This window comes from Microtus oregoni, unplaced genomic scaffold (assembly GCF_018167655.1).
Source record: "Microtus oregoni isolate MIOR12 unplaced genomic scaffold, Mior012 000042F_ref0000377, whole genome shotgun sequence".
NCBI classification, from domain to species: Eukaryota; Metazoa; Chordata; class Mammalia; order Rodentia; family Cricetidae; genus Microtus; species Microtus oregoni.
In genome coordinates this window covers 22040646-22067431 of record NW_024543209.1, presented here as the reverse complement: position 1 = coordinate 22067431, position 26786 = coordinate 22040646, and the positions used below count along the sequence as shown (strand labels likewise).

Below are 26786 nucleotides of genomic sequence, written 5' to 3'. Positions count from 1 at the left end.
ACTGCACTTGGGTAGGTGTGCGGATGTAGATTCCTGCGACACAGCCTTTGCACCCCCGGGGTTCCTCGAGTACCCATTGCACAGGGGAAGGTGTGTCCATGGAAAATATCTTCCATCCTCGATTGACCAACACATCATGAGGTGGGGGTCAGATTGGATGACATTAGTCCTGCGCTCCTTGCTTACAAACAATAAGGGGGATCTGTAGTGAGCAGGACAGGATCGCCATTACAAGATGGCGCCAACATCCTGTCTTGTTGGAAATAAACAACTCCATATTTGGCTATGCCTTTGAGAGCTGCACGTCCCCCGCTTCCCGCATGCGCAATGGATGAGGATCCTTGAGCCTATCCCGATGCGGTCTGGTGTCAGCTGTTGGTGGCAGCCAATCACAGGGCGACCCGTGTGCCATTTCCCTATTTAAGCAGCTGCCTAAGAGCCCTTCTGCCCTTTGCTTAATGCTCTCCCTGCCCTTCCCTTACTGCCCCTTGTTTTCCTGCCCCCCTCGTTTCCTGCTCCCCATCAATCAAGGGTACTCCAGTAAAGCGTGATCTGAGTGGAATCCTGGTGTGATCATTCTTCGTCGCCGGTCGAGAAGTCCGCCACAAATATGCAGTGTGAAACAAACAGGCTTGTTAGCAGCTGCCCTTTGTTAATGCCTGGTTGCTCTCCACAACACTATCCAGCTGTTTGTCATCAAAGAGCTGCAAAAGGATCTGATTCTACATCCATTTAAGTGAAGGATTCGCTGCTTGATTTCTTAAATTAGATCCACACAATAAAAAGTTGACATGATTCTAAGACTCTGATAGACCCATTCTGAAAAATACTTATTGCTATAATCACTGGACATAAAATTGTTGAATCATTATAGATATATTTATGCTTTAATTTTTTAAACTTATCAGTCATATTTGACTAGAATGTTTTTAAACATTTGGGTACATCATGAATTTACTTTATAATGATGAATATGTATTTTTTGCTTGATTACACAGTATTACACAAAACTTTTAAGTGATCTGCATTACTCTGTGCTTTAACTTATAAAATAGTTTGTTTTGTAATATAAATATTTATTTTATTTATGTCTCTATATGAGGTTATGCCTCGTTTTTAACAGGTGCCAAAAAATTAAAGGAGAGAACATTTGGGTTCCTAGAAGTTCTAAAAGTGCCAGATTCTTTCTTAAGGATATAATATGAAGCAAAAAGCTGAGTCCCAATATCAAATAAATGGATTTATCAACATAACCATATAAGCCTTGCAGAATACAATCCATAATATTAGCCAAAAAGAGTTACTAAAAAGTTTCAATGTTAATGTAGTCTGCTATATTGATTTATTAATTACCTGTTATGAGATCCAGTGAATTGTTTTAGGTGTAATAATCTTTATTGTCCAGCAGGTGTCATGGTTGCAGAGTTGCGACTAGCGGCGATGCAACCCGTACAAAGGGTCCTGAGCTACTTTAGTTTCCTGCCTTGGTACTGGTTAAATACTGAGAAAGAGGAGGGGGCGTCTGAAGCTGGTCCTGGGGATGCTGCTCAAAGCCATCACTAAACAACCCTCGACATCCTATTTGTCTGGGAAAAGAGCCACCAGGGGTTTTAGAAATGAAGGACACAAAGCAAGGTCTTCAGGAAAGGCAGACAGGTACATTCGCATGGAATTTGTGTGCAAACTGTGCTTAACATTAGATGCATATCTGAGGTGTCAGTGGAAACAAAACAAGAAGAAAAAATGCAAAAAAAAATAAAAATTAAAAAAAAAATTAAAAAAGGGCAGGTACCTTGCAGGAGAAAACCATTTACATTTACTTCAGATGCCATTCTTTTCATCAGAATGAACAGAAATTTCTCCATGTGTTTCTCAGATGATTTCCCCTAGAGCTGTGTAAAGTCAGAAGATCATGTGGAATAACATCATACAATCACCCTTCCTTGTAGTAGATCTGGAGGTGTGGAGACTACCCAAATATAACACATACTTTTCTCAGGGACCTTATCCTCACCCACTTGGCTTTTTCTAATAGGATGACAGTGACCAGAAATTTAGCCACAATGTATTATTTCAGAAACTTCCTAAGGGATTGATTGTCTTAGTCACTGCACTATTGCTATGAAGAAACCCCATGACCAACCTATTATAAGAGAAAGTATTTAATTGGGGACTCTCTTACACTTTCAGAGATTTAGTCCATCATCATCATGGCAGGGAACACGGCGGCATCCAGGGAGCTGGAGAAGTAGCTGAGAGCTATATCCTGGTCCTCAAGCAGAGACCGAGACTCTACTCCTGCATAGGCTTTTGAAAACTCAAAGTCCGCCCCCAGTAACACACTTCTTCCAACGAGGCCACACTACTCACCCTTATGAGCCTTTCAAATGTTGCCGCTCCCTGGTGACTAAACATTCAAATATGTGAGACTGGGGCCATTCTTAATGAAACCACCACAATGGTGCCCATTATAAAGTTGTGGTCTGTCTGAGAAAGATGGCCCAGAGCCTTCCCAGCTGCTCCTCCTTTCTCCTCCATGTGGCCCAGGCTATCACCATCAGTCCTAGGGCAACCCTGTGGACAAAGTTTAAACCACAGACAATATGGCAAATTCTTTCGTATCTTTAATTTTCTGCTAAGTTCCAAACTTGCTTTGCTACAACAGCGAGAACAGACCTGGAGTTGGGAGAAAATAGTGGATATTGTTATACACTACCATCCTGACACATAATGAAATGACTTTCCCTCTCTCCTGTGGTTCTTTGAAATGTCATCTTTCAGAGTTTGAAGGAGCAGCAGGCCCATGGCACTCGTATTTACAGACGTCACAAGCACTCCCTCTGACGTCACAGCTCCACTTCTGTAAACAATTCCTGTCCAGAAATCGGAACAACGCAGACTGTTCTCGCCCGTATGACCGGCTCCCTTCCCTCTTATTGGGTAGATTTCATCCTTTCCTTGAGCACAGGGTCCACGGTGGTGCTTCACTGCATGATGCTAATCACTAAGGCAGTTCTGACTGTTGTTAGCTGCTCTCTGCCGCTTTATCCTCATCTGCAGAGATGGTCTGTTAGCTACCTGCTGGAGTGCCGGTTAAGTGCAGCCAGTGCAGCCAGTGCATTCTCTCTTCATTCTGCCTGAACTAAAATAAATAAATAAATAGGATTTCGCTATGTACCTTCAGCTGATCTAGAAGTGGCCATCCTCCTGCCTTAACATCTCAAATGCTAGACAGGCACAACTACAGCACACCTTGTCCTAAGGTTCTAATGTATCGCAACATTAAAACAAGAGCAGGAAAGGAGCCTGTTACTAGGTAATCTTAAACTAATTCAACATTTCCAGGAAGTTCTAAACCAGACTCTTATCTATCGTTCCACAAGACCAGCATTATCATGTGACTTTTCCTTTGCGCTGGGGGAAGAAAAATTACATTCCTCCCCAGCCAGAGCATGAAAGCAAGGTAGGAAAGGCAGAGGTCCAATTGCTAAGCAACACAATTAGCAAATTTAAAATCAGTATAGGCTGATTTTAAACGAGGAGAAGGAGGGTGTACACAAACTTGAAAACAATGCTCCAGGTGAGGCTCGAACTCACAACCTCGGCATCGCTCTCGCGCACACACTGCTGTATAAGTACCGCGCGCTAACCGATTGCGCCACTGGAGCATCCGTAAGATACTTCCGGTCACTCGTTATACGTCCTACGTGCAACATCCAACGTTTGCTAGACCACAGTATGGATGTGCAGTGGACGTGCATTCAGCGTCGCCCTCACCCCGCCCCACCCCCGGAGCGGGCTCTAACGGTGGTGCTGTGCAGGTGCACAGAGTTCAACCACGGATGCCCTGACTGCGGCTCTGAAGCCGAGACGGAAGGATAGTGGCGACTTGGAGAGCTGCACATCCTCCAGCCTTCCCACCAAGTGGCTAGCTAGTATAGCCTTCACAACCCAGGAGGTGGCTGCTATCTGCGTGGCTCCAAAGCCATTCCCTGTCCTCCACCTTGGCGTGAAAGAAAACTCCCTAGGAAGACGTGGAGCCCCGGCGGCAAATGGGATCCCCCAAAAGCTGCGTTTTGTCTTCTGCATTGGTTCTGTCAAACAAAAGCTGGAGGAGCCAAAGTACTTAGTTCCAGAGAGACGAGGACGTTCCTGGGGCTTTGCCTTATGTTGCGCAGTCGCCACACACAGTCTGGGAGTGAACAAGAGCTCTGTATTCCTCAGGCAACTGTGTGAAAGTCCGGAGTTGAAACTAGGGAAAGCATCCCAGAATTGGGTCTGAAATGCTACCTGTCTCCGCTTAAAATTAAACTAGATATTTGAGAGACATCTGTGTTAAAGATCCCATAATAAAGCATGTCTTAATGAAGGGGGACTAGAGAAAGGGTACTTCTTTTCTTATTGTTGATTTTATTGAGCTCTACATTTTTCCCTGCTCCCCACTTGTCTCTCCCCTCCCCTTCAGCCCTCTCTCATGGTCCCCATGCTCTCAATTTACTCAGGAGATCTTGTCTTTTTCTACTTCCCATGTAGATTAGACCTATGTAGGTCTCTCTTAGTGTCTGCATTGTTGTCTAAATTCTCGGGGATTGTGGTTTGTAGGCTGGCTTTCTTTGCTTTATGTTTAAAAACCACTTATGAGTGAGTACATGTGATAATTGTCTTTCTGTGTCTGGGTTATCTGACTCAATATGATGTTTTCTAGCTCCATCCATTTGCCTGCAAATTTCAAGATGTTATTTTTTTCTGCTGTGTAGTGCTCCATTGTGTAAATGTGCCACATTTTCCTTATGTTGACATTTCTGCTTCAGATGTTAACCTAAGGCAGTTGCTGTAGACACTGAGGGTGCTGCTCCAAGGAACGAACCAGGAAAAGGGGGACAGCAGAACAAGCAGTGTGAGGAGCATCAGAGTTGAGGCATTTGCTCTCCTCTCCAGAAGGACAGACAAAAACCCAACCAATGAGGCATTTTTTTTTTCATTTTCTTACGTCAAGATAGGGTCTCTCACTACGTAGTTGTCGCCTACATTGGGCCTGCCCACCTTGACCAGGATGGCCTTGACTTCTCAATCCTACTCCACCTCAAAGTGCTGAGATCTCAGGCAGACCAGTTCCTATCAGTTTCAGACTCCTGGGTTCCTGTTTGGAGACCACAGAAACTCTTTCTAGGTTCCTCCCTCCTAGTGAGGTTAGGGATTTGATTCTGTCAGAAAATGGGGCTTCAAGAGAGATGATCTAGGACCAGTGAGAGAACTCGGCAGGGAAAAGTCCTTCCCGCCAAGACCGAGGACCTGAGTTTGATCTCTGGAATCTGCAAAGAGCGCCAACTCCTGCATTTGTCCCGATCCCTGCACAGGAGAGCTGCCACTCGCTCCTCCCCTACTTCCTAAAAACACAGGTAAAAGAATGAAAAGCAAAAGACTGTTTACATCTGCTAAGCCGAGAAGCTGGAGGGGAGACAAATGTCGGGAAGGCAGTAGATGTCAACAACGTTAAGGAAGTGGATCACTGAGAAAGTACGGGAAGGTTCCAAGAACGTTCCAAGAACGTTGGTTGAAGTTCCAAGAATGACCTAAGAAAGGCTGCGGTCCTGACTATGAATCAAAAAATTCTTGCTGTTGCCCGGATGTGGCCCATTGAGAGCACTTGCCTGCCATGAACATGTTCCTGGTTTAAAGCGTTCCCTTTCTGCCGGTAATTGGAGTGTTGACTATAATCATTATATTTGAATATACCCATGTCACAAAAATCTTTGGGTTCCCACGCTTGGGAGGACTCTCTGGATTTGTCCTTAGAGAGGGAGGGATCCATATCTTGAGAGGATCACCACTGTAAGAGAGATTGGCCCCCTCGCAGTCCCACAGGACATACGCACACCATATTTTCAATCCCAGGACCAAGTGATGTGGGGGTGGGGTGCTGCAAAGGCAGCAGCAGCAAGTAAGCAAGAGAAGCAAGAGCAGGTGTTTCTGCAGCACTGGATTTTACGGAGAAAAAGGGTGAGTCTGGCCCAAGGATGAGCTGGTAAATCGTGTTTGGACGTATTAGCCAAATGATGAATTTTGATTGTTGGTCGTTGGTATTTTGTCTCAGGATACCAGTCAGTGATCAAATCGCAGAATCAGTCAGTGGCCAAATAAGGGAATGGTTCTTAGGAGACTGGAGTTTGGACCGTTGGTCCGGTCATCTCTCTTCTGGCTGTACTATGGCCTTGTAGGACAGTATACCTCAAGTTTGTTTTAATTGAGAAGGTTTTTTAAATTATATTTTTATTTGCTTTTCATCGAAAGTTCCTGTACGATGTAGTTCTTTGGACTGCAATACTTATTTTATTATTTAAAAAAGTCATCTTAGCAGTTTGAGCAAAAGAGAGTGAAGAGTGTTAGGAGTGTGTTTAAAATGTCACAATTTCGAATATTTTGATGATACCTGGCATGTATTGTCCCGAATCTCAAAAAGTAGCATGCCATCTATCTGAAAATTCTGAGAAACTTCTGTTTTTGTTTTCACAGTATGTTAGAATTCTAAATTGTATCATTGTTGGTGAATAAACTTACTGTGTGTGCGTGCGTGCGTGTGTGTGTGTGTGTGTGTGTGTGTGATGAAATTAAAAATAAGGTTGGCAGAGAAGATGTGCTCCTGGGCTAGAAGTTCCAAGGTCATAGTTTGAGGCTGCCCACTCCCACCTTCCCACTAGCCCTTGTATGCTGGTTCAGGGGCAAAGCATCTGTGAATTCACACTATTGTTCTCCTCTGCTTCAAACACATTGGTACCAGGCCTCCTATAACAGCTATGCCTCCAGCTGTCTTAGAATCTCTACGGGTAACACGGCCTGACATGTTGAAAGGAGACAGGTGAGCGAGCCTCCAAAACCCCTTCCATCTTTGCATCTCTGAAGCAACCTCTTGGATGTTGAGAGATACCCCTGCATTTACTTCCCTAGTTCTCATGTTCATTAGGACGACTCCTAATGTAACCTTCTCTTACTTTTAGCCTGAGATTTTGGCCATTGTGAAATCGCAATGTTAACAATTGCCAATGTCAATTCCAGATGTCACCACCTGCCTGGTGATGACTCAGGGATAAAATGCGACTTACCCTGTGATGTCCTCTCAGGGACACAGTTTTAGACACACTGTTCTGTCCCAGAACGCCATATTTCATGACCTCAGAAGCTGACTGAAGATGGCTTTACCCCTTCAAGACAGCCATGTTTAGCAAATGTGGAAGGGGAAATTATTTCAATCCTCTCAGCTCTCTGCTCCTGCCCCCTCCCCTCCCAGCCTCACCTGCACCCCATTCTGAGCCCACCTGCGTTCAGTTTTGCCAGAGAGAACAATGTTGATTCTCTTGAAATGTGAGCTGACCTCAAGAGTTATCCTCAAGCCTCTGTTTGTGGAAGTGTGTCTCTGGTGTTTCCATTGACTAGAGTCATTTTCTGCTCTGTGAAGCACATAAAAACCAAATGCACCATGAAGATCCACACTAGAACCTTCACACTCAGAAGAAAAATCCTAACGATCTCTCTGTCAAAGGACAGATTGGTAAGTATTAGATCCCCGGATGCTGGGTTCGTCCACCACTAATGCAATAAACCAAATAAGACAGAATTAATAAATCCAGATTTAATAAACAGGGCAATGCAAAGCAGAGCACTCCTGGATGGCCCTCGAGAAAGCAGGGGACATAACATGAGGGCACACAAGACAGATCTGTGAGCCGGTCTTAAGCAGCCTTGGGGAGGGGTTTACTCTTGGCAGGCTTTCTGAATGGAGGGGCCACTGTTAGGGGGGGCTTTCTGAGGGGGTAGGGTCCCAGACACTTTGGGTATATGTGCGCCAGGGGTTGGTGTGGAGCTTCCACCAGAACACAAGGGAAGTTGTTGCATTCAAGTTAAAAGCTTTGGGAGAACAGGCATTCTGTTTTCACTCCTACTTTGATATTTTACTTATTATTTCATTTGCACAGGTACATGATGTTATATACCTATGACCCTCCTGGAGCTGCCTACATAGACCAGGATGACCTTGATGTGACCCAGTCATGTATGCCAGTAAACTCATTTATTTCATAGAATGACTTGTGCTCCACTCTCAAACTGGAAATAGAGCCAGTTAAGATCTTTTTCTTATCTTAAATTTATTTTTGAGCCAAATGGTGGTGGTGCACACCTTTAATCCCAGCACTGGGGAGGCAGAGACAGGCAGGCCCCTGTGAGTTCAAGGCCAGCCTGGTCTACAGAGCAAGTTCCAGGACAGGATGCAAAGCTGCAGAGAAACGCTGTCTTGAAACCTCCCCTCAAAATATATATATTTGAGACGTGGTTTCACTAGACAGCTCTGACTGGCCAGGATTTCACCATGTAGGCCAGACTGGCCTCAAACTCAGAGAGATCTACAGCCCACTCCCTTCAACCCTGACTCCTCTCAGTGTGTCCTGCTATCTCGGTGTTGAGATGAAAGTTATGTGCCGCCACACCAGACCCAATTAAGATCTTCAGTGCTTATTTCATAGTATTTATTTATCTGTATTTTTGGATAGGATCTCACTGTGAAGCTCGGGGTAACCTCAAACTTGAGATTCTCCTGCCTCAGCCAGTTCTGGGAATACAGATGTGGCTGCTGGAACAGGGCAAGTTGATGAGGGAGGCCAACATCCTTCCTTGGAATCTTCAATTAAATAAAATATTTAGATAGAGAGGCAGGAGACTGACAAGCAAAAGTGTTCACTTAAAAAGCTCAAGTGCAGCCGGGTGGTGGTGGCGCACGCCTTTAATCCCAGCACTCGGGAGGCAGAGGCAGGCGGATCTCTGGGAGTTCGAGGTCAGCCTGGTCTACAAGAGCTAGTTCCAGGACAGGAACCAAAAGCTACGGAGAAACCCTGTCTCGAAAAATAAAAAAATAAAATAAAAAATAAAAAGAAAGCTCAAGTGCATGCTGGGTAGCAGAATGGCAACCTCAGGTGAGGACTGAAGAATCTAAAACACTGTAGAATGGACAAAGTCAGGGAAGCTGTAGCATCAGCACAAAGATCAGCAGCGTTTCTAAACACTAGCAACAAAATCCCTGAAAGTTTTTTAAAAATTCCATTTACATAGTTACAAAATAAAAATAATGCATTTATCCAGCAGGCTGAAAACTATAAGACATTTAAAATGGCATAAAATCAGGGAAAGAAACAACAGCACTTTCAGAAAAAAAATAGATTCATTATACTATCTGATTCAAAAATAAATATATCCTACAAGGTTATAGTGATCCAAGCACTGTGATACCGACATTAAAAACATGTGTAGACCAACAAAACAGAACAGAGGATCCAGAAATAAATTCAATGTATACTCAGTCCATTCTTCAAAAGGTTGTTAAAACACAGCTGGAAGGGGCGGGGCATCTGGGAAAAATTTGACTCATGGCTGCAATCCCAACACTCAGGAGTCTGAGGTTGGAGGATTGACAGGAGGTTTGAACAGGCTTGGGGTATACAGTGAGTTCTAGGCCAGCTTGGGTTTGTAGGGTGCATCCATCTCCAAGAAACAACAAAACAATAGCATAACTAAAAGAGAAGGGAAATGTGAGGGCACACAGGGAAAGAACGCTTTCTCCAGTACACAGTGTTGGGATAACTGGATATCTGTGTGCAGAAGAATGGAATTCAGTGCATCTCACACAGCAGGGGCAAATACCAAATGTATTATAGAAGACTTAAATGTAAGACCTGAAACCATAGAACAACCAGAAGAATGTAGAGGGAAAACATGATGGCATGAGTCTGGGTGAGATTTTGGGTGTATTTTAAAAGTATAGGCTACCAAAGCATAGACAGAACGCACAGGCTTCTTGCCCTGAAACACAGGATTCTGCACAGGAAAGGAAAGAACCAGTAGAGCCTCGGGCACTTACAGAGTGGGAGAAAGCATGGACAATCGCACATCGGATGAGGGTTTGCTGCCCACACACACACCAAGCACCACAGCTGGAAAACAAACAACCTGGCAAAGTGGGGCAAAGGATCAGAATGGGCAAGTTTCAAAGAAGACAAATGACAAACTGACCTCTGAAAATGTGCCTAGTTCATCGGTGACCAAGGAAACGAGAATCAAAGCCTTGTGACGTAGGCCTCACTCCTATCCTACCAGAAAGAGGAAAGAGAAAAGAGCTGGTGTTCCTGAGGTGTGGAGAAAGGAGGATGTTTGCTCCGTTTTGATGAGATGTAAATTATTACAGCCGTTAAAGGAACTAGCCTGAAAAGTCCTTTAGTGATTTTGCAATAGGGCACACCGCCAGGCCTGACTCACTCTTGCTCTGTCCATGGTAAGTATCCTTGTCTTCTGAGACACCGGCTCCTCCACATTCTCAGAAGGATTTTTCCCAAAAACCCAGATACGGAATTAAGCTACTGTTCATCAGGACAGATGAAAACAGCAGATAAGCATGGAACGTTAGCTACGCAGCCTTTTATAAAGCGGCTCTGTCATTTGCAACCACTGGAATGAAGCTGGGGACATGGTGTTAAGTGAGGTGAACCAGCCACTGAGGGACCATTCCACAGAACTTCACTTATAGTGTGGAATCCGAGTGCTCAGCTGGCAGCGGCAGAGAAGAGTGGAGCCACTAAGGGGCGGGTCATGGAGGGGGTGGTCACCTTAGTTACTTTTATTTAGCTAGCCCATGATACAAATATATACAAAGAATACCATCATCGGATCACTTACTGAGCAAGCTTTTTAATGTATCTACAAATGAAGGAATTACAACAGTGTAGGTAGTTTCTGTAGTGTAGTGGTTATCACGCTCGCCTAACATGCGAGAGGTCCCCGATCTGAGACCGGGTGGAAACAAGATCAACAACTTTTCCCCACTTCTGAAGACTGTCAGCTAACTCCCTACATTTTTCAGTCGTTACCACATAAGAATCTCGGCTCTTAAGTTTCGTTTTCACTGTCTTGTTTTCATGGGCCCTGGATATAGCAGGTAAACGTTATGAGGACCAATGGGTTCAATAGGTCTCCAACAAAGTCCAAGAAAAACAATAAAAACGTTGGGGGATTGGCTCAAATGGTAGAGCGCTCGCTTAGCATGTGAGAGGTAGTGGGACTGCTTAGTTACCTCTAAATCTGGATTTCTATTAAGATACTGAGATTTTTGGCATTGGAAACGTGGGACAGATGAAAACAGCAGATAAACATGGAACGTTAGCTATTCAGCTAAGCGGCAACCACTTGAATGAAGCCAGGGACATGCTGTTTTTAAGTGAGGTGTACCAGCCCCCTAGGAATTGGAATCCGAGTGATCAGCTGGCAGCAACAGGGTAGAGCGGCTCACCAAGGGCTGGGATGGAGAACGTCAGCCTTCTATTTTAGTTACCTCGATTTAGCTTTTAGCTTTATTTTATACAAATATATACAACAAATATTATCGGGCTGGAGAGATGACTCAGTGGTTAAGAGCATTGCCTGCTCTTCCAAAGGTCCTGAGTTCAATTCCCAGCAACCACATGGTGGCTCACAACCATCTGTAAAAGACGTCTGGCGCCCTCAACTGGCCTTCAGGCATACAGACAGAATATTGTATACATAATAAATAAATAAATATATATTAAAAAAAAGAGTCAGAGTTTGCCCTGGCAGGACAGCCCAGAAAGCCGGCATTTAAAAAAAAAAAATATTATCAATCCATTTACTAAGCAAGTTTTCTGTTTGTTTGTTTGGTTGGTTGGTTGGTTGGTTTGGTTTGGTTGATTGACTTTTCGAGACAGGATTTCTCAGAAGCCTGTCCTAGAACTAGCTCTTGTAGACCAGGTTGGCCTCGAAGTCACAGATATCCGCCTGCCTCTGCCTCCCGAGTGTTGCGCTAGCTAGCACTGCCCGGCTTACTAAGCAAGTTTTGGATGTGTGCCTCCAAACTAGGAAACTTTGAGCCTTTGGAGAGTTTCCATAGTGTAGCGGTCACTCATCACGTCCAAAGCCTGTCGGAAACAAAGTTAAGACTTTTTCTCTCACTTCCTTTCACTTTCTCTCCTGTTTTCCGATTCTCAGTTCACTCCCTACAGCCGTTACCACATAAGAATCTCGGCTCTTAAGTTTTGCTTTCACTGTAATGTTTCATGGGCCCCGGTTATAGTAGGTAACTTTGTGAGGACCAGTGGGTTCAATGGGTCTCCAAGAAAGTACAAGAAAACTAACAAAAACATCGGGGGATTAGCTCAAGTGGTAGAGCGCTCGCTTAGCATGTGAGAGGTAGTGGCATCGATGCCCACATCGTCCAGCTATTTATGTTGCTGCTAAAACCACGTTTCTGCTGAGGTGCCAGACGTTCTGGTATTGCTACAGCACTGGAAATGTATTCAATTAAAATTAACCTCCTTAACCTTAACAACCTTCCGGCGTAAATTTCATTCCTCTTTTGAGCGCACAATCTTTCGGAAGTTTCCCCCACCCACATCATTATTCTGTATATTCACCAAGTGTTCGTACGAGTCTCTGTTACTTCACTGGCCAGACATTAAGTCAGAACATCTCCTGGGCCACCAGCCTTAGGATTTTTTTCCGTATCCACGGCTGCCGTAAGTTCCCTGCCGGCCTCTACTGGAATCTTTCTTTTCCTCTTCTATCTCTTTCCCTCGACCATGTTGGTGGAGGGCTGTTCTGCGCCTCACTGGAGCCCTGCACTGCCACCGACGGCGTCGCCTGAACAAACTCGGCCGGAGTGGAATCCACTCTACTGCTCTCAACTTTCCATTTCTAAGCTCTGTTTTAAAGAAAGTGTAAATCCTATATTAACAGGTTGCTGTGACTTTTTGCGTCACCTGTCCGGGTTCTCTCAAAAGCTCTCCAGTGTCAACAGCGATCTCCTCGAGGTGTCTGCAGGTGATCAGGCTCCTTCCCTCTGTGTGATTTTCTCGCACGCGGTTCCCCTGCGATGCTGCGTCTCCATCCCGGAATTCCTACACCCGCGCTTCTCCCTCCCGGAGCTCTCTCCCCTCGGTGCGCCGCCCAAGCCACATTTATTAATCTTCCCCAGGGCCATGTCGCCTCTCCACCATGGCTTTCATGCCTTCCTTGCAGTTTTCTCTGTTAATGTGGATCTGTAACCTCTGGATGACACTAAAAAAAATACAATGTCCGTCTTGGATGGAAAAATGTTAAGACTTCTTGTGTGTTGTGTTTCCGTAGTGTAGTGGTTATCACGCTCGCCTCACACGCGAGAGGTCCCCGGTTCGAAACCGGGCGGGAACATTATCTAATGGTCTCATTTTATTTCTTTTGAGATCTCTGAAGTTCTCAGGTTTTCAATGGGGCATACACATCCATTTTTCTGGACCGATTCTGTCATTATACTGAAGTATGTCGTTCTCATGCCTAATCTCTCCAGGACTTTTATCACGAAGGCATATTGTCAAGGACCCTTTATATATCTAATGAGATGATAAAGTTTCTTGTCTTTCAGTCTATTTATGAGTGGATTATGTTTATTGATTTACATATATTGAACCATCCCTGCGTCTCTGGGGTGAAGCCTTTTGAACATACTATGAAAATTTTTCGATATGTTCTTGGATTCGGTTTCTAAGTATTTTGTTGAGAATTTTTGCATCTATATCCATACGTGATATTGGTCTATAATTGTTGTTGGGTCTTTGTGTGATTTTGGTATCAGTGTAGTAGTTTGGAAAAAAAACTTGGGAAATGTTCCTTTAGTTACTATTTTGTGGAATATTTTGAGGAATATTGTTGTTTATTCTTCCTTGAAGTGCTGGTGCAGTTCTGCACTGAACCTTTCTGGGCCTGGTTTGATTTGATTTGGTTTGGTTTGGTTTTGCTTTGTTTTGTTTGAGCACTTCTATTTTTCTAGAGGTTATGGGTATGTCTAAATTGATCTTGACTTAACTTTGATAGGTTGTACATATCAATAAATTCATCCATTCCTTGTTAGTTTCCAATTTGGTGGAGGAACTGAGACACCACCCCAGCCACAACGATCTTAAACAATCTGTGCAGAGTGAAAAATGGCACAGAACTTGTGGGAGTGGCCAACCAATGACCATGAGAGGGAGTCCGTGCCTGACATTGCTGGAGGGCCAGGAACCAGAGGTGGATAGCCAAGAGTCCTGGGATAGAATCAAACATAACTGGGGGAGGGGGTGGGTCCATGAAATGATCCCTAAGGATACTCTGCTATACTTGTAGACTGGAGCCTCGCTTACTTGTCGTCAGAGATTCTTCATCCAGCAACTGATGGGAGCAAACGTGGAAACCCACTGCCAGACATTAGGTGGAGCTCAGGGAATCTGGGGAGGAAGGCTTGAGGAGTCAGGGAGGGCACACAGAGAGTCAGGGACCAAATATGAATCTGACCTAGTTCTTCAGCATATATATTACGGTTGTGTAGCTTGCAGTTCTTGTGAGACAGGGACTTTCTCTGACTCTTTTGCTTGCTTTCGGGACTGTTTCCCTCTTACTGAGTTGCCTCATCCATTTAATACAAGGGGATGTCTTATTACAACATGATATGCCATGTTTGTCTGATTTTCTTGGGAGGCCTCTTATTTTCTGAAGGGAAACAGGAGAAATGGATCTGGTGGGAGGGTGGTTGGGGAGAAAGGTGACTGGGAGGAGAGAAGGGAGGGGAAACTGCAGTTGGGGTGTAATATATGAGAGAAGAATAAATTAAAAAATGTTCTAGGTCTTTGATCAGATTTTATGGGTGTTTTGTAACTGGGTTTTTTTTTTTAGAGTTAGCATTTTCTTTGACTAAGCTATCTATTTAGTCTACCTTGTCTTTAGATTTTCTCTTGGCTATCTGAAACCTGTTGACGAGGCTTACCTCTGAGGTTTTTCTTTGCCAACCTAAAGTGTTTCATTTCCAGCTTTGGTTCAGTTTGGGTTTTCTTTAGTAATTCTATTTCCACTTTCATTTCTTGAATTGTTTACCTGATTTCATTGTCTTAGGGTTTCTATTGTTATGAGGAGACACCAGGACCATGGCAACTCTTATAAAGGAACGTGTTTAATTGGGGCTGGTTTCCAGTCTCAGAGGTTTTGTCCGTTATGGACGTGGTGGAAAGCGTGGTAGCATGCAGGCATATATGGTAATAGGGAAGGAACTGAGTGTTCCACTTCTAGATCCACAGACAGCAGAAAGAGTGAGCGAGCTTCTGTGCCTGGATAGAACTTCTGAGAGCTCAGAGCCCACCCCCAGTGACGCACTTCCTCCAGTAAGGCCACATCTGCTCCAACAAGGTCATATGCCCTAATTCTTTCCAATATGTCACTCCCTATGAGCTTATAAGAGTCATTTCCATTCAGATCACCACATTCATTCACCTGTTTGAGTTTTCACAGTTTTTGGTAAGTTGGTTTTTTTTTTTTTTTCAGATCCTTGAACATATTCACAATTGCTGTTTTGAAGCCCTGGTCTTATGCTTGCTCTCTATTGCATTTCTGAAGGCCTATTGCAGTAGGTCGCTGCTTTCTCCAGGAGGCATGCTGTCTTGCCTGTCTATGTAGGCAATGTAGTTATGGTATTTGAGGTGTTTCTTGGGGTAGATATCTGATCTTGTCCCTGTCGGGTAGGTGTTCTGTTCTTTGGTTGCTGTTGCCCACTCTGGATCCTAGGCAAGGATGGTAGCTATGGGGTTGCTGGTGAGGAGGACTTCTGCAGGTTGGTACAAAGGAATGGAGGGAGACAGGCTATGAGGAAAGAATCAGAGGGGCAATGGGAAACAGAGACCTGTACCTCCACGAAGAGGCGAAGCCCCCCAGGAAGTCCCCGGGGAAAAGGGTTACTGTGTGTCATTGGCTGACCCAAAGGAAGGGAAGGCTCAGAGGCTCCACAGTAAAAAGTATAGGTATTTGTATGCATTACCCCCTGTAGCCAAAAGAGGGCGACAGAGCCCTAGTACTGAAGTTAAAAATGCAGATGCACGCCATGTGGGTGCTGAGAATCAAAGCCACCTCCTCTAGCATGACAATTCCTTTAGGAATTAAAAATGGAGCCACAGAGTCATCCATTCCTCTAGTGGGCGCATGGCCACAGTAGTGGGACAAGGTGTTCTGAGACATTTGCTGGTTCACAGGAACGAAGCACTGACTGCTGAGACGCTCACTCCTTCACATCCACAGAAGGATAATTCCCAGAAGGATTATTCCAAACAGGGTTAATATACAGTGGCTCTGACACTCGAAACCAAAGAAGCTGAGGACATGGTGTTAAAGTGAAGTGAGCGATCCACCTAGGGACAAATTCCAGAGGACTTCACTTACAGTGTGGAATCTAAGTTTAGCTGTCCCTAGCAGAGTAGAGTGGTTACCAAGGGCTGGGCATGGAGGGGGCAGTCACCTTAGTGATACAACTATATACAACGAATATCATCAAATCATTTACTAAGCAAGTTTTTAATGTATGTCCCCAAACCAGGAAACACCCGTGTTGTGAGGGGTTTCCGTAGTGTAGTGGTTATCACGCTCGCCTAACACGCGAGAGGTCCCCGGTTCGAAACCGGGCGGAAACAGGTTTTTTCCTCTTCTATTCTCAGACTCACAGCTCACTCCCTACATTTTTTGAGCAGAATTCCGGATCTTTGGTTTGTGCTTTGACTGACTATCATGCTTTCCTGGATACAGCGGGAAAATTTGTGAGGACCATTGGATTCACTGGACATAAAAGAAAGTACAAGAAGAAGCTAAGAAAACTGGGGAATTAGCTCAAATGGTAGAGCGCTCGCTTAGCATGCGAGAGGTAGTGCGATCGATGCCCACATTCTCCATTTGGACCTTCAGTTACTCTTTTATAGACCCCCTTGACTCTTTGGATGCTGAGGACTAGAAATGAATGCATTTTGAACTAGTTGATCCCACCCTTTGCTGTCATACTGAAAATATAAACTTTGGGGCTCCCTTCAGCACCCAGTCTTCTGCACATCTAAGAAATACTTGAGTCACAACCTCTTCTTTGCGAGGTTTAAGTACTTTCTCCTCAAACCACCACATTGTGCTTTAAGTTCCCTGTAATCTTTTACCAACTCTACCGCGTTGTTGTTGGTGGTGGGGGGTGGTGTTCTGTGCCTCCCAGGCAGGAAGCTTCTCACCTCTCTACGCTGCCACCTACAGACAGCATCAGGTGGACAAACCTCCCCTCGTCCTGAGTGGGACTTAGTCTCGGTTTCCCATTTCTGAAATCTGAAAAAACGGGAATTACATTTGAGCCACCTGCCTGGGTTCTCTCTCAAAAGCTCTCCAGCATCGACAAAGGTCTCCTTGAAGTGTCCCCAAGTGTCCAAACTCTTCCATCCTCCTTCCTTCCCTGTGTTTTACACGTGCACGATTCCCTGCTTCTCAAAGCCAGAATTTCTATACCTGTGCTTCTCCCTCGGCTGGGTTCTCTCCTTCGCTGTGCCGCCAATGACACATTTCCTATTCCTTCCCTAGGCCAGGACCTCGCCTCCCCTTTTCCATGGTTTTTATCTCTAGTTTGGTTGCATTCCTTGCAATTCTCTCCCTTAATGTAGATCTGTAACTTGTGGGTGGCACTTTAGCAGGGACACAGTGTCTGTCTTGGATTGTAAAGGGATGAAAGGAGGTGTTTTGTAGTGTTTTCTTACTGTAGTGGTTCCATGCTGGCTTCACAGATAGAGGTTCCCAGTTCAAAACTGGGCAGAAACAGTAGTCTTTGTATTATTATTATTATTATTATTATTATTATTATTATTATTAGTTTGTTTTGTTTTGTTGCCTTTGCCTTCTCAGATTCCCAAGGGAGCACACACCCACTTTTCTTCACCAATCCAAAGGGAGCGGATACTCTGTCCTCTTCTAAGAACAAGCAAAGGAAGCCAGGCCATTCCACGGCCACGGCCACCAGGAATGTGTTGGCTCTCCAGGCTTCCCCCCCCCCCCCCCCCCCCCGTCCATTTCCCTCTCCTCACTTTTCTGTTTCTCTTAGAGAACTGGCATAGGCGCTCTGGATCTGGAAAGCTTTTGAGCAGATTGTCTATGAGAGTTTTGGCCTGTGTTTCGGGACTTGACAGTCAAACGGATAGATAGCACTACTGTAACTACAAAGGACCAAAATCATTATAGTATGGGGGGGGGGGGGTCAGCTCAAGTGGTAGAGCTTATTGTGCACGCCCACATCTTCCAACTGCTTTGTCGCTTTTGGACCTCTAGATCCCTCTATGCGTTTATTTGAGTCCATGGTTCTCTTGGAATAATAAGAACCTTCTGGAATTATGCAGGGATCGCATTGTAAATATACTTAGCAACAGTGCGTTAAGAGCTGAAAATGGGCCTTAAGCCATCACCCTCAAAGCGTAATAAACGTTGGAACTCGCTTCAGCACAGTCTCCCTAGGTGTTCTCCATCCGGATCACGCCCCTCGTTGTTCTGTGCGTTTAACAACTGTTTGTTAGCGTCTCTCTTTACTCCTTCTCTAGCCAGACATTGACTCAGAATCTCTTCTGTGCCGCCAGGTTTCGGATCCCCCCCCCCCCCCCCCCCGCCGCCTTTAAACCTCCACAGCGTGCTTCGTTGCAAGTACTCTTCCTGCCTCTCTACAATCTTCCGTTTCTTCATCCACCTTTTACCCGCTCTTCCGAGTTGGTGGGGGGTGGGGGTGTTCTGAGCCTCACAGGTAGGGAGCTTCCCACAGTCCTGCATTGACACAGACAACAACGGGGAGACAAAGTCCCACTCAGCTTGAGTGGGACGCAGCTCCCTCCCCACTGATCTCAGCTTCCAAGTTCTCTGAGAAAAACCTAAAATCACTTTGCTATGATCATTTGAGCCACCTGCCCGTGTTCTCTTCAAAGCTCTCCAGCATCAATTGCTTTCTCCCTGAAGTATCTCCGAGTGTCTGAACTCTTCCATCCTCCTTCCCTCCCTGGGTTTTACCCGCGCGCGATTCCTTGGCGGCAACACTTTCTGTCTCTACCTTCAGAAGGCAGTGCGGAATGGCCTACACTTTGCCCTGTCTTCTGCCGGAAGTTCTAACTGGGATTCCTGTTGACATTCCTAGTCTGAAAAGCAACCACTGAACCCACCAAGGACACCTCCGTCACGGCGAAGTTGGAACATTCTGAGTGAACCCCTTGAATCCATATGTCTTGCGTAGACTATCTAATCCGGAAGGTTATCCGTGGACCATCCAGAAACTGGACGGACTTTCTTTTGTTCCAGAATCTGAAATTATATAGAGGCCAGTTGGATGTTTGTTTGTTTGTTTGTTTTTCTGGAAGGATGAAGCAGCGGACAAGCCTTGCCTGGCCCATCAGTAGAAGACTCGCTCTAGTTAGCAGTGCCTCGGAACCGAGTGGGAAATCCGAGGCCTTAAAACAGGGGACCAAGGACAGCGACCTATAGGCTAAGCCTGGGTGTGGGGGAAGGAGAATGGATGCTGGTGGGGGAAAGGGAGAGTTAAGGGTTCTCAGTTAATCTGCAGATTTACATCTGCACCTCGACTCCTCATGTGGGAAACCTTCCAATCTACATAAATAAGGAAAGAGTGCCTGGGGGCAGGATTCAGTGTCTGCACAGGGCTCATTTGCATGTTCCTATGCTCAGTGATGTGCCAGGCCTGCACACACGCAATCCAGTCCACGAAAGGACCTGCTGACATTGCGTCTGAGCTGAATAAATTGCTCTCTTTCCTCCAGAACTTATGACGGAAGCACATACTCAGCTGCTCTTTCCCTGAGGAGAATGACATTCAGCAGCCTAGACCTGAAAGCCAACCTGGTCTGGAACTGCCTTGGCAGAGTTCCAGAGTGATAGAGCTCTCCAGCACTGGGGCAGGAGACAGTTACCAGGAGCGCTGTGGAGGTTGGGAGAATAGATATTTGGTGTGTTAGTGGGCGAGTTACTGTGGAGACCAGGCAGTGACAGATGGGTTGGGACAGCATTATTACATATTCAACCTGTTGCCCAATTCAGGCCTTGCCACTTCCCAACTCCGAGACCCTGAGAAAAGTACTCAGTTTTCCTGAGCCTTCATTGCACCAGGAAAGGACAGATGTACGTAAGTCTTTTGTTGCCAAAATGCAACTGGACTTCATGAAATAAATCTAAAGTATCTTTTAGCGTGAGTAAGGGCATATGGAACTGAAAACCCTAAATTATTTGGGATTGTAAGGGGGAAATCTGTAGATGTGCAGACCCAGATGGAAGCAAAGGACACAACAGGATGATATGCACAGAGCACAACCTTGAGGACCATCTACTTGCTCTTCAGGGAATGGAGAACCCCCTGTGTTACTTTTCAACAAAGGAGAGCAGGAAGGAAAGACTTCTGAGGGAAGAGAATGCCAGAGGACAAAAACAAGTGGGAGGAGAGGGGCAAAGGGCAGTTGTAACTGTTCCTGCTCCCTCAGCTCAGAGGGTCTTGTTTAGACGAAAACCAGAGGGGTGTGGACACCGTCATTCTGTGTATGAGATGTTTCAGATTCAGCACTAGCCGACATGGTGCAATTTCCAGTGATGCTATGGTCTTTAAAAGGGGCAAGTGGATGCAGGGTGCTGGGAGACTCAGACTCAGTATTTCTAACATGAAGCTGCTGATGGGAGGGGCTATTTGATGCAACCTCAGGTCTGGTCTCCTCACCAGCAGACCCTGACGTCCATCCTCAGGGGAAGGAGGCCTCCTTTTCTACCCAGGGTCTATTAGTTGCTTGTGTTGACAGTGGGTGACAAGGAAGGACTGTGGAGAATTCCGAGCCACATCTGAAGAAAAACAATGACAACTGTTGATGGTGATCGTATTGACATCAGTTCCTGGTTGTTTGATGAGATGGGTAGTGAGGAGAGTCAGGCTACACTGGGCACTGCAAGAATATATTTGCTCTTCCTTGCTATTGTGTGGTGGAGTGAGCAGGGCAAATCCTTCCTCAGCTTGGTGCTGTGAAGATGCACGGCTGCAGCTGAGGCACAAAGAAGGCTGTGCAGTCAAGCACTCATTTATTCTTCTAACAGTGAATCCTGGGGATCTACATTGTGCAACGGTTGCTATGGTTGCAATGTTTCAAAAGTAAAGAATTTCAGAAATGTTTGAGACCTGGGTTGATTAACTGAGGCTTTTCCTGAGGTCCTGATGTATGGAGGAGGAACACGGCTCCCTTCAAAACCACCTCGACTTCTTCATGTTCAATTGAAAAAGTATCATCTTCAGCAATATTTCTTAACCATTAGGTTATTCAATGCCCTGTGATGTTTGAAGGTTTCCATGGGTACCCTTTGGCTAATGTCTCAACAAGATGTAAAACATTCCTGGTCCTGGAGATTTTACTTGGTGTCAGTTATAGTAGTGGATGTCTAGTTATAGTAGTGGATGTCTAGTTATAGTAGTGGATGTCTAGTTATAGTAGTGGATGTCTAGTTATAGTAGTGGATGTCTAGTTATAGTAGTGGATGTCTAGTTATAGTAGTGGATGTCTAGTTATAGTAGTCTCCCTCGTTATTGGTGACTCATTTAGATTCCTTTCATGTATAATTATATTTTAGGAAGCTTCTACAGTAGTAGGTTTCCTCATGGTTGTTCAAATGGCCGTTACTGTTGTTGTCCCTCCCCCATGTACCCTCCTTATCTTCTGTCCAAATACCTAGAGTATCTTCCTATTCTAGTTTCCTCTTTGTCCCCCTGCGTTCTATTTCCCCTTCCACGGGAGATCTTCTCCTCTGCCCTAGTCCTGTACTAGGTACCTAATCTCCGTAGTTATTCAGATTGTGATTATTGTAACAAGCATATGAAAAACTTCAAAACAACATCCACATATAAGAGAAAACAAACACTATTTGTCTTTTCCATCTGGGTTACCTCACTCAGGATTATTTTTTCTTTTTTATTTATTATATTTTATTATATTAAAAACATACCAACCCAGTTTCCCCTACCTTCTCTCCTCCTGCTTCCTCCTTCCCCTCACCCCATCCCCATCCACTCCTCAGAGAGGGTAAGGCTCCCCTTGGAAGTCAACTAAGTTCATTACCTCATTGTGTTCCACCACGTCATGGAGCAGGACCAAGTCACCTCCAACCCACCCCACCCTCATGCCTAGGCTGAGCAAGGTCTCTTTCCAGAGAGAATGGGCTCCACAAAGTCAGTTTAGGTATTGCAGTTGGATCCTGGTCCCACTGCTGGTGGCTCCATCTACTCCCAAGCCACACCATGTCACCTGTACCCAGGGACCTACTTCAGTCCTATACAAGATCTCCGTTTGTCAGTCTGGAGTCATCTATCTCCCACAAGCATAGGTCGCTGATTCTATGGGTTATTCTATCATAATCTTGACCCCTTTGCTCACATTATCACTCCTCCCTCACTTCTTTTGCACTCTGGGAGCTCGGCCCAGTGGTTAGTTGTGGATCTCTACATCGGTTTTCATCTGTTTCTGGAAGAGGGTTCTAACTTTTCTGGGGTTGTGGACTGTAGGCTGATTATCATTTGCTTAATGTCTGGTATCCACTTATGAGTGAATACTTACTATATTTGTCTTTCTGGGTCTGGGTTACCTCACTCAGGATGGTTTTTTTACTTCTGTCCATTTGCCTGAAAATTTAAAGATGCCATTTTTTTTTTACCACTCAGTAGTACTCCACTGTGTAAATGTACCACATTTTCTTTATCCATTCTTCAATTGAGGGGCATCTAGGTTGCTTCCAGGTTCTGGCTATTATGAATAATGCTGCTATGAACATAGTTGAGCAAATGCCCTTGTGGTATGAGTGTGCTTCCTTTTGGTATATTCCCAAAAGTGGTATTGCTGGGTCTTGAGGTAGACTGATTTCATACTGATTTCCATAGTGCCTATACAAGTTTGCACTCCCACCGGCAATGGAGGAGTGTTCCCCTTACTCCAAATCCTCTCCAGCATAATCTGTCATCAGTGTTTTTGATCTCAGCCATTCTGACAGGTGTAAGATGATATCTCAGAGCTGTTTTGATTTGCATTTCCCTGATGACCAAAGATGTTGAGCATTTCCTTAAGTGCCTTTCAGCCATTTGATATTCCTTTGTTGAGAATTCTCTGTTTAGATCTGTACCCCATTTTTTTAAAATATTTTTTATTTATTTATTATGTATACAATATTCTGTCTGTGTGTATGCCTGCAGGCCGGAAGACGGCACCAGACCCCTTTACAGATGGTTGTGAGCCACCATGTGGTTGCTGGGAATTGAACTCAGGACCTCTGGAAGAGCAGGCAATGTTCTTAACCACTGAGCCATCTCTCCAGCCCCCTGTACCCCATTTTTTAATTGGATTATTTGGTAATTCTAGTTTCTTGAGTTCTTTGTATATTTTGGAGATCAGCCCTCTGTCAGATGTAGGGTTGGGGAAGATCTTTTCCCATTCTATAGGCAGCCATTTTGTCTTGTTGACCACATCCTTTGCTTTATAGAAGCTTCTCAGTTTCAGGTGGTTCCATTTATTAACTGTTGATCTCAGTGTCTGTGCTAATTGGGTTATATTTAGGAAGTAATCTCCTGTGCCCATGCATTGAAGGCTCTTCCCACTTTCTCTTCTATCAGTTTCAGTGTGGTTGGATTTATACTGAGGTCTTTAATCCATTTGGACTTGAGTTTTGTACATGGGGATAGGTATGGATTTATTTGCATTCTTCCGCATATTGACATCCAGTTATGCAGGACTAATTGTTGAAGATGTTTTCTTTTTTCCATTGTATAATTTTAGCTTCTTTGTCAAAAGTCAAATTCATAGGTGTGTGGATTAATATCAGGGTCTTTGATTCAATTTCATTGGTCCCCCTGCCTGTTTTTATGCCAATAACAAGCTGTTTTCATTACTGTAGCTCTATAACAGAGCCTAAAGTCGGGGATGGTGATAACTTCAGATGTTCCTTTATTGTAAAAGGTTGTTTTTGTTATTCTAGGTTTTTTCTTTCTCCATATGAAATTTAGTATTGTTCTTTCAAAGTCTGTGAAGAATTGTGCTGGAATTTTGATGGGCATTGCATTGAATCTGTAGATTGCTTTTGGTAAGATTGCCATTTTTATTATGTTAGTCCTACCTATCCATGAGCATGGGAGATCTATTTTCTGATATCCTCTTCAGTTTCATTCTTCAAATATTTAAAGTTCTTGTCATATTGGTCTTTCACTTGTTTGGTTAGAGTTACCCCCAAGATATTTTATGTTGTTTGTGGCTATTGTGAAGGGTAATGTTTCTCTGATTTCTTTCTCAGTCTGTTTATCATCTGTGTACAGAAGGGAAACTGATTTCCTTGAGTTAATCTTATATCCTGCCAAATTACTGAAAGTGTTTATCAGCTATGGGAGTTCCCTGGTAGAATTTTTGGGGTCACTTATGTATAATATCATATCATTAGCAAATAGCAAATGTTTGACTCCTTCCTTTCCAATTTGAATCTCCTTGATCTCCTTTTGTCATCTTATTGCTCTATCTAGGATTTTGAGTACTATATTGAATAGATATGCAGAGAGTGGATATCCTTCTCTTCTTCCTGATTTTCGTGGAATTGCTTTGAGTTTCTCTCCATTTAGTTTGATGTTGGCTGATGGCTTACTGTATGTTGCCTTTATTATGTTTAGGAATGTTCCTTGTATCCCTGATCTCTCCAACACTTTCATCGTGAAGAGGTGTTGGATTTTTGTTAAAGGCTTTTTCAGTATCTAATGTGATGATCCTGTGGGGTTTTTTTCTTTCATTTTGCTTATATGATGGATTATATTGACAGATTTTTGTATGTTAAACCATCATTGCATCTCTGGGATGAAACCTACTTGATCATGGTGGATGATATTTCTGGTGTGTTATTGGATTCGGTTTGCCAATATTTAATTGAGTGTTTTTTAATCAATGTTCATGAGGGAGACTGGTCTGTAATTCTCTTTCTTAGTTGCATCTTTGTGCAGTTTGGGTATCAGAGCAACTGTAACCTCGTAAAAACAACTTTGTGGCATTACTTCTGCTTCTATTGTGTGGAACAATTGGAGGAGTAGTGGTATTAGCTCTTCTTTAAAATTCTGGTAGAATTCTCCTCTGACACCACCTGGCCCTGTTTATTTTTTTGGAGGGGGGGACTTTTGATGATGGTTTCTATTTCCTTCACAGTTATAGGTTTATTTAATTTGTTTACCTGGTCTTGATTTAATTTTGGTATGTGTGGTACTTATCCAGAAAATTATTCATTTCCTTTAAATTTTCCAATTTTGTGGAGTACAGTTATTTGAAGTATGACCTGATGATTCTCCCAACTTCCTCAGTGTCTGTTGTTATGCCCCCCTTTTCATTTCTGATTTTGTTAATTTGGATATTCTCTCTCTGCCTTCTGGCTTAGTGTAGGATTTAAGCTTTAGTAATGTTTCTTTTACAAAGTGAATGCCCTTGTATTTGGGGCATAGATGTTCAGTACTGAGATTTTCTCTTGATGGATTTTTCTTGTGACTAATATGAAATGTTCTTTATCACTTTTGAATGATTTTAGTTTGAAGTCTTTTTTTGTTAGATATTAGGATAGCTACGTCAACTTGTTTCTTAGCTTCATTTGATTGGAATTTTTTTTTCCAATCCTTTACTCTGAGGTGATGTCTGTCTTTGAGGTTGAAGTATGTTTCTTGTATGCAGCAGAAGGATGGATTCTGTTTTCATATCCAATCTGTGCCTTTCTATAGGAGAATTGAGTTCATTTACATTAAGAGATATTAATGACCAGTGATTGTTAGTTTTCATTATTTTCGTTTTTGTTGTTGTTGGTGGTGGTGGTGGCATTATGCATGTGTTTCTCTTCTTTGGAGTTTGCTGCTGTGAGATCATCTACTGCCTATGTTTTGTGGATGTAGCTGATTTCCTTGGGTTGGAGTTTTCCTTCTAGTATTTTGTGTAGGGTTTGTGGCTAGGTATTGGTTAAACCTGAATTTGCCATGTAATATCTTATTTTGTCCTTCTATGGTGATTGAAAGGTTTGCTGGGTATAGTAGTCTGGGCTGGCATCCGTGGTCTCTTAGTGTTTGCATGATGCCTGTCCAGGACCTTCTCGTTTTCATTGTTTCCACTGAAAAATTGGAAGTGATTCTGATAGATCTGCTTTTTATATGTTAGTTGATCTTTTTCCTTTGCAGCTCTCAATATTCTTTTTTTATTCTGTACATTTTGTGTTTTGATTAGTATGTGGCAAAGGGACTTTTTTTTTAGTTCAGTCTATTTGGTGTTCTGTAAGCTTCTTGTACTTTGATAAGCATGTCCTTCTTTAGGTTAGGAAAGTTTTCTTCTATGATTTTGTTGAATGCATTTTCTGTGCCTTTCATTTGGACCTCTTCTCCTTCCTCTATCGCTATTATTCCTAAGTTTGGTCTTTTCATGGTGTCCCATATTTCCTGGATATTTTGTGTTAAGCATTTGTTGGGTTTAACATTTTCTTTAACAGATGAATCTATTTTCTCTATCGTATCTTTAATTCCTGGGTCCATGATAGAAAGCATTTCTGATCCCTAATTGACAAATGGAATGGAGATCGGATATGATGTAAGAGAGTGGGGAGGGGGGGCAGGAGAAGTCATGGGGAGGGCAGAGAAAAAGAGCTAGGGCACCCTGGACCTCTACAAAGAAGCAAAGTCCACAGGGTGGGATAGGGAGGAGGGTTTCCTCTGTTTCAGCCCAGTATGGCCACTGGGAGTGCTTGGTAGAAGGGGTTTCTGTGTGTCATTGAAGGGAAGGCTCGGAGGCCCCACAGGAAAGAGTACAATTATTTCTGATGTATATGGATATTGGCAAGGTAGAAGTTTCCATAGTTTAGTGGTTATCACGCTTGCCTAACAT

The 26786-nt window shown here is 43.9% G+C and overlaps 3 non-coding genes across 3 annotated transcripts; 2 read left to right on the top strand and 1 right to left on the bottom strand.

Moving 5' to 3' along the window:
- Positions 1 to 3572: 3572 nt before the first annotated feature.
- Trnai-uau lies at positions 3573 to 3668 on the bottom strand. The gene is made up of 2 exons: positions 3631 to 3668; positions 3573 to 3608 (listed from the first exon to the last, which is right to left on the bottom strand). It is a non-coding gene; the product is annotated as a tRNA-Ile (tRNA).
- Positions 3669 to 13166: 9498 nt separating this feature from the next.
- Positions 13167 to 13239, top strand: Trnav-cac. Its single transcript has one exon. It is a non-coding gene; the product is annotated as a tRNA-Val (tRNA).
- A 3202-nt stretch (positions 13240 to 16441) lies between these two features.
- Trnav-aac lies at positions 16442 to 16514 on the top strand. The gene has a single exon. It is a non-coding gene; the product is annotated as a tRNA-Val (tRNA).
- The last annotated feature ends 10272 nt before the right edge of the window (positions 16515 to 26786 follow it).